We start from the raw sequence: 6,588 nt of genomic DNA on the forward strand, positions 1-6,588 counted from the left end.
TACAGCAGAAACTCTGTAACCTTGCTCACAGAGTAATTAATAAAGCTACAGTGCTACAGTGTCTGACTATGGACTACTGCTTGAAAAAGGGCTACTACTAGGACTTGCATATATAAAGACTGCTGGATTATGTTATAGGTTCATTGTGTCGCAGAGTAAGTGGTGTGGGAAGGGACCTCCTGCTCAGAGTGGGCTCATCCATGAACTCCGACTAGGTTATTTCAGCCTTAAAGACCTCCACGGATGGAAACTACAATCTCTCCAGGCAACTGGCCTAGAGCCTGGCAGTCCTCACAGGGAGGAAGATCTCTTCTAAAAACTGAGCCGTTCTCATTTCACTTTGTGTCTGCTGTCTTTTGTCATCCCACCATACTCCATGACAAGGATCCTGATCCTATTTCCTTTGTAAACTCTCTGTAGGTACCAGCAAGGTAGAGGCCTCCTTCTAAGTTGCCTCAAAGCCTTATTTTCTCCTGGTTGGCAAGTTCAGTTTCCTCAGCCCCTCTTCACAGAGCAAGTGCTCCAACCCCCAGACATCATGGTGGCCATCTGCTGAACTCTCTGGTTTGTCCATGATCTTTAGGTATTGGGAAGCCCAGAACTGGACTAGTGTATAAATACAGTCTGGCTTGTGCAGAGTAGAGGGGGATAATCCCCATCTCCTGGCCATGCTCCTGTTGATACAGCCCAGGATGCTCCTGGCCCACACTCAGATTGCTCTCTGCCACGACCCCCATGTCCTCTCAGCACAGCTGCTCCCTGTGGTTGCCAGGGATTATTCCTTCCTATATGCAATACTTCACGTTTGTCCTCACTGAATTTCATAAAGTCCCTGTCTCCCCATTCCTCCAGCTTCTCTGAATGGCAAGCACACCAGAGTGTCCTCCACAGTTTCTGGCAAATACTGGAAAACACTGGAATAGGCAGAGCCCGAACATACTTTATCCCTATCTGGAATAAGGAAAGTGAATACTGCTGAAGGTCACTGCATCCCAGCAATGTAATACTGCTAAGTAGTACAGCCTGTGATTCCATTTTTCTCCTCATACCATCATCCTTACATCTTCATCAAATGAAGTAACATTCTCTTTTGTCCCTAACCAGAATATGCAAGTAGTATCTAAACTCATTACTGAATACAATATCTAGACAGATGACATACATGGGAATGAAAAACAGTGCTACCCTAAGCTCTCACTGCCTACCAGTAGGTTCCTAATAATAACCAGCATTGTCACTGTCTGAGGTCTCAGTGTTCCACCTATTTTCTTATGTATCATTCTAAGTGCTATATGTGTATATTAATAACATACATAAATTAGAACCACTCAAAAAGTGACATCAACACTGTGTCATGAAAACATGTGAAAAGTTAGTGCCAATAGTCCAAAAGTCAAGGTAATTGAGGAAGAGATGCATTTGTTCTTCCTGAAGAAAAAAAAAAAAACCTACTTGTGGCAGGCTTGGCTTTCATAAATGCATCCTGCATAGGTATAATTTATATGGTGTGCCAAACTGTTCAGAGTTGTGCAGGAAGAAAGAAGAGGCCACAGAGAAAAGGCAGATAATCGCTTGCTGGTTTGATAACGAACATGTGCAAATGGAATCTGCTTTCACTTGTGCACAGAGCAGAAGCTGGAGGTACCAGCTGTGTATCATTGATCCAACTGTTTATCCACAATGGGATACAGCAGTGAAATTCATTGTTCAGGTTTGCTCTGGTCTCCCTGAAAATGGAGTAAGTAGCACAGCGCTGTGCAGAAGGCATAAATGCTTTGACTCCAGTATGACTGGCTGACAATAAAGGGGAGGTGAGAGCCTCAGGTATTTCACTCATGCTGATAGATGAACCATGAGGCACACTCCTGAGAAAGCCATTGCTCTTTGGGAGATACAAACACTCCTTAGGTGTAGCTAACCTCCTGCAGGGACATCTGAGACAGCGACCACAACACAAATCCAGAAATCTGCCTCATTTATATCAATAAGAAAATGAATCTTCCCTATTATTTGGAAACTAGCTCTAACACAACTATAATTTCTTATACAAATGACCTTGTATGGCTTGTTTTGAAGCTGTTTCATTTATAAAGTCCCTGTTTGTTAAAAGTGAGTCTTGAATAGTCCATGACTTTGCACACTGATTTTTACCTTGCTTGAAGGAACAGCAAAGGACCTGCAAAGGACAAAATCCGAGTCAAGAAATACTTTTGCACAAGACATCTTATTTTAAATGTTAGAATGGGGGGTTCTGTTTTTGTTGGCTTGTTGGGTTTTTTTAAAAATTCTATTACATTTATATTCATTTTAGTATTATATGGCTTTTTGATATCAAAACTGATTAGTATCAGAAGAGCAAAAACATAGCCAAAAAAAAGCATTTAACTTACCAGAAAAAACTTTTAATTAGTGTTATATCAATACATATACAATAAATATTTAAATTACATCAATACAATCCACTTAGATGAAGTGCTATAAATATCACAAAACCTCAGAGACTGGAAGCAGACTTAATATATATTATTAATAGACTAAAAGATAACTCAGCTGAATTTCATTATTAGGTGTCTACTTTAGATACTGTAGCTCTTTTTCCTTGAGGAAGGAAGCTCTTCATAATAATCCTAACATTTTGAAAATTGTCTACTGCACGAGCCAGAAATAATTTCTGGTGTAACTCCAAGGACTGCAGGGAAGTTGAGTGATATTTAAATTATGAGATCAAATCCAGTTCTGTTACACATTTAAAATAGTCTGTTAAGTACATCCAGAAGTTTTATGTCACCTGATGGAGCAGTCTTCACACATGAGAGGATATAATTAAAGAACATAAATTCAATAAATATTTAAGAGGCAACAAAGTTCAGTGGTTTTAATTTATTTAAGGTAAAATGAATACTTACTTCATTATATAGATGTAATTAGCTCAGCTTTAAACTAACATTATAAAATAATTCTTTAAAAAGCCATATGGAATCTTATTATCGTATAATAAACTATAGCAAATTTAGATTTTTTTCCACATATTTTTCTTTGGCATTGGACTGGTTTAGCATGAAAAGGTACTATGTCCTAATTCAGACAGACTGGTGCTGTAATTCAGGTAAATATAATTTACAAGCAAGAAATCATGATTTAAAACCATCAGTGGAGGTTCAGCTGGGTTCTGACTTCTCCTGTGACACATCCCCATTTTGGAGGGCACTGAACAGCCCAGGCCAGGGGCTGTTACCTGAGCTTTGTTTACAGCACAGCTTTAACAGCCAAGCCACACGAAGGCAGGGATCCCGCAGAGGGACAGCCCTGTGGGTCTGTGCTAGACAGGTGCAAACACATTTGGAGGACTGAGACTTCAGCAGCATCAGAAATGTCATTATTAAAGAGTTCACCTACACACATTGCATTTAGCTCCCACCAGCTTCACTTTTTGGTTTCATTTCATTTCAGGCATCCAAATGAATCTCTCCATGACCAAGACAAAGTGCTTACAATGTGCTGCTGCTGGAAGCACTGATCTGGGTATAGGCTGTAGCCCAGGCCTTACATCAGATCCACCTAATGCCAAACCTAGAAGCATTTCAAAGCTTTTCTGATGCTACTATTCTCAGGAAAAAGAGCTACAGGTCAGAAATCAAGTGCCCAGCAGGAAACCGGTGCCACAGAAAACATACAGGCCAAGTGGATGAATACAGATCACATTAGCACAACCTCTAACAAGGATGATGCTCTGCAGGATTTAAACCTCCCAGAGAGCTGTGCTTCAGCTGTCACTGAATCACCTGTCCATAAAGAACATTGCCTATTAACTCCTGCAATTTTGTAACTGAAATTTTACATTCTTCAGGAGAGCAAACACCTCTTGAATTATTTGTTTTATTCTACTGAATCTGGGGCATTTTGTAAAACAAGTTTTTCTTGAATACTTGAAGTTTTGTACCTGTAACATTCAACTTCTTTAAAGATTTAGGAATTTCACCTAAAAAACCTCCAGTGCTTTAATCTTACAGAAGTTTTTATCAATGATAACACAGGATTGTTACATCACCTGTGTTCATCTGTTTTTTAAAAACTCTTCTGCTATTCTGAGAATCTTTTGATTAAAGGTTCTAAATATATTTTAAAATCTATACTTCTGACACTATTGACTTTGATTCTTTTGGTCAAGAAGGTTATACTGAATACAGAGAGTATTTTCTAGTCACCTTTTCAGAACATAAATATAGCCCTAGAATAGATTGGGCTTTTTCAGATAAAGGTTGCCTTTGACTCAAACCTCCTAAAACCATCTGGCACCCCCCCCCTTGTACTTTTTTTCAGCAGTCAGCCTTGTTTTTTTTTATTTCAGGCAGGGCACAGCAAGGGCCAGCTCTCTCCCCAGGAGCAGCAGGAGGAGTGCAAGAGCCCAGGGAGCAGGGCAGGATCCCCAGGCAGAGCCCACCCGGCTGGACCTGAGCAGGGAGAGGAGGAAAGCACCGCAGGCTCCAGCAGCAGCAGCCACAGCCAGGCACACCTCCAACAGGAAGAAAGCTCTGAAATCAAGCCAAGAAAGCAGCCTGTGGGTCAGGGCCCTCAGCAAGGCACGGGCAACACAACAAAGATCCGGCAGACAAAGGGAGCTAAACCAAGGTTCAGACAGGGACTGCTGGCTCATGGCTGAGCTGAAACGAGTCCCCGAGCAGGCGCGGGTGAGGGCCCAGGTGAGGCTGCTCAGGGCTGCTGGTGGGCAAGCTCACAGCTGCCTAGGGAGATTGGTTATACGGGGAAGCTGCTTGCATGGGGTAGTACCCAAAGTACACATAGGCTTTTATGATTTATGAGGGTTACCCATCTACTTCTTTGAGGAGTGAAGTAATCCAATTTTTCTTGAAAATATTAATAGCTGGATCAATTCTATTTATTGAACTTTAACAGACAAATTATCTGGTGTGTAACCCTATTTTTCTTTCTACATCTTAATGCAATGGACCTTCTAGGGTAATGTATATCAACCATTAAAAAAACCCCAATCCTCTAGCACTGGGTCTTTTACACAAAAAGAAAGGAGGCTCTTCATACAACTTGGTACCAACTAAGTACTAATTTAGTCCCTTTAGGTGCTGAAAGCTTTTCACCTTCCACTTTGAACAGAGAGAGCTGATGAGTGCAGTACCCAGACAATTGCTTTGTATGCTATATTGTAGGCACTTGTCTTAAACAGAAAAGACTTTCAGGATTACTTTAGGGCATACCAAAGAAATGTTCTGAAAGCCATAGGTCAAGGCCAAATGCCTAGATCTCCTCTCTAAGATATCTCTTTATTAATTTTACTCCAGTAGAAAGACTTCTTTCAGAGCCAGTTATTCCTTGACATTTAGGAGTTTTGTAGGGAATTCTTTGTTAGGAATGCAAAACTGACAATGGTGTCAGAACTACCCTTGTAGTTTATTTTTTACTGGGAAACTGTATATAAAAAATTCATTTTCTGTATGTTTTAGGACAGGAAAAAAACAGGAGCATTTCTTTTCCAGAACACTCCATTTTTATGTTTGTTTGTGTTTTTTGTTTTTACTCCTTACTACTACTTTTTTTCTTCCCCCTAGGATTATGCTACAGGACAGTTGGGAACATTCTGACATACTTAGCTGCATATTATTTGTGCTACCTGAATTCATCAGGTATGTATTCTATGAAAAATGTATTTCTACGTATTTATACTGAAGGAGGGGCAGCACTACTTCCACGAGCCACAAGATTATGGGGCAGATAACACTGCATACGTAGTCCTACAAGTTCTCTTTCTTACCATGTGATGAAGCGCTTGAAGCTGCGTGTTCCTTACGCAACGCTGTAAAGAGGAAACTGATCTGCTGATGGAAGCTGCTCGGAGCTTGCTTTATGTTCAAATCTCCTGCAATGGTTTTTCAAGACAAAGCTGTTCCCTAGAGAGCATATGCTGGTGTTGAACTATGCATTAAACGAGAGAGTCGCGTGTGTGTTGCCATAATCATCTACGCCACAGAGCTGTTCTTAAATGTAAACACAGATGTGTACACTCTCCTTCTCTACATCTGTTACCGTGAGCATCTGTTGCTTTTAGCGGAAGGGGCGCTGTTATAAATTACAGGTTGAACGGCTGCACGCGACCCCCATAGGGTTTAAATTACAGCAGAAGGCAACTAAATTCAGGGTTGAAATGTCGACGCCTAAACGATGCTTTGTTGTGTTACTGCTGTCTGAATGAGGAGCTGTGAGGAGCTTTCCGCTGCGAGGACGCGTCCCCGCGCCAGCGGGGTCCTTGCGAGGCGGGGGAGCTGCCGGGCCGGGTCGGGCCGCACAAGCCCCGCTCGATCGGAGCGCGGCCGCGTCGCTGCTCGGGGCACCGTGCGGGGCGTGGGGAGCGGCACGCCGAGCTCCCGGTATTGAACAGCCTCGTTCAATAGCCTCCCTGCCCGGGCCAACTTCTTCGGGAGAGCGCACGCCGACGATCGAGCCCCTGGCGGCAGCGCTCGCCAATGGCTCCGGCCGGCGCTGCCGGCAGCGGGCGGAGCGGAGGCGGGCGGGTTTGAAAGGGAGGCGCCGGCTGCCATGTAAGCATTGGCCGGGAGC

The sequence above is a fragment of the Onychostruthus taczanowskii genome, unplaced genomic scaffold, assembly GCF_017590055.1.
Source record: "Onychostruthus taczanowskii isolate IOZ18803 unplaced genomic scaffold, ASM1759005v1 scaffold65, whole genome shotgun sequence".
Classification (NCBI taxonomy): Eukaryota; Metazoa; Chordata; class Aves; order Passeriformes; family Passeridae; genus Onychostruthus; species Onychostruthus taczanowskii.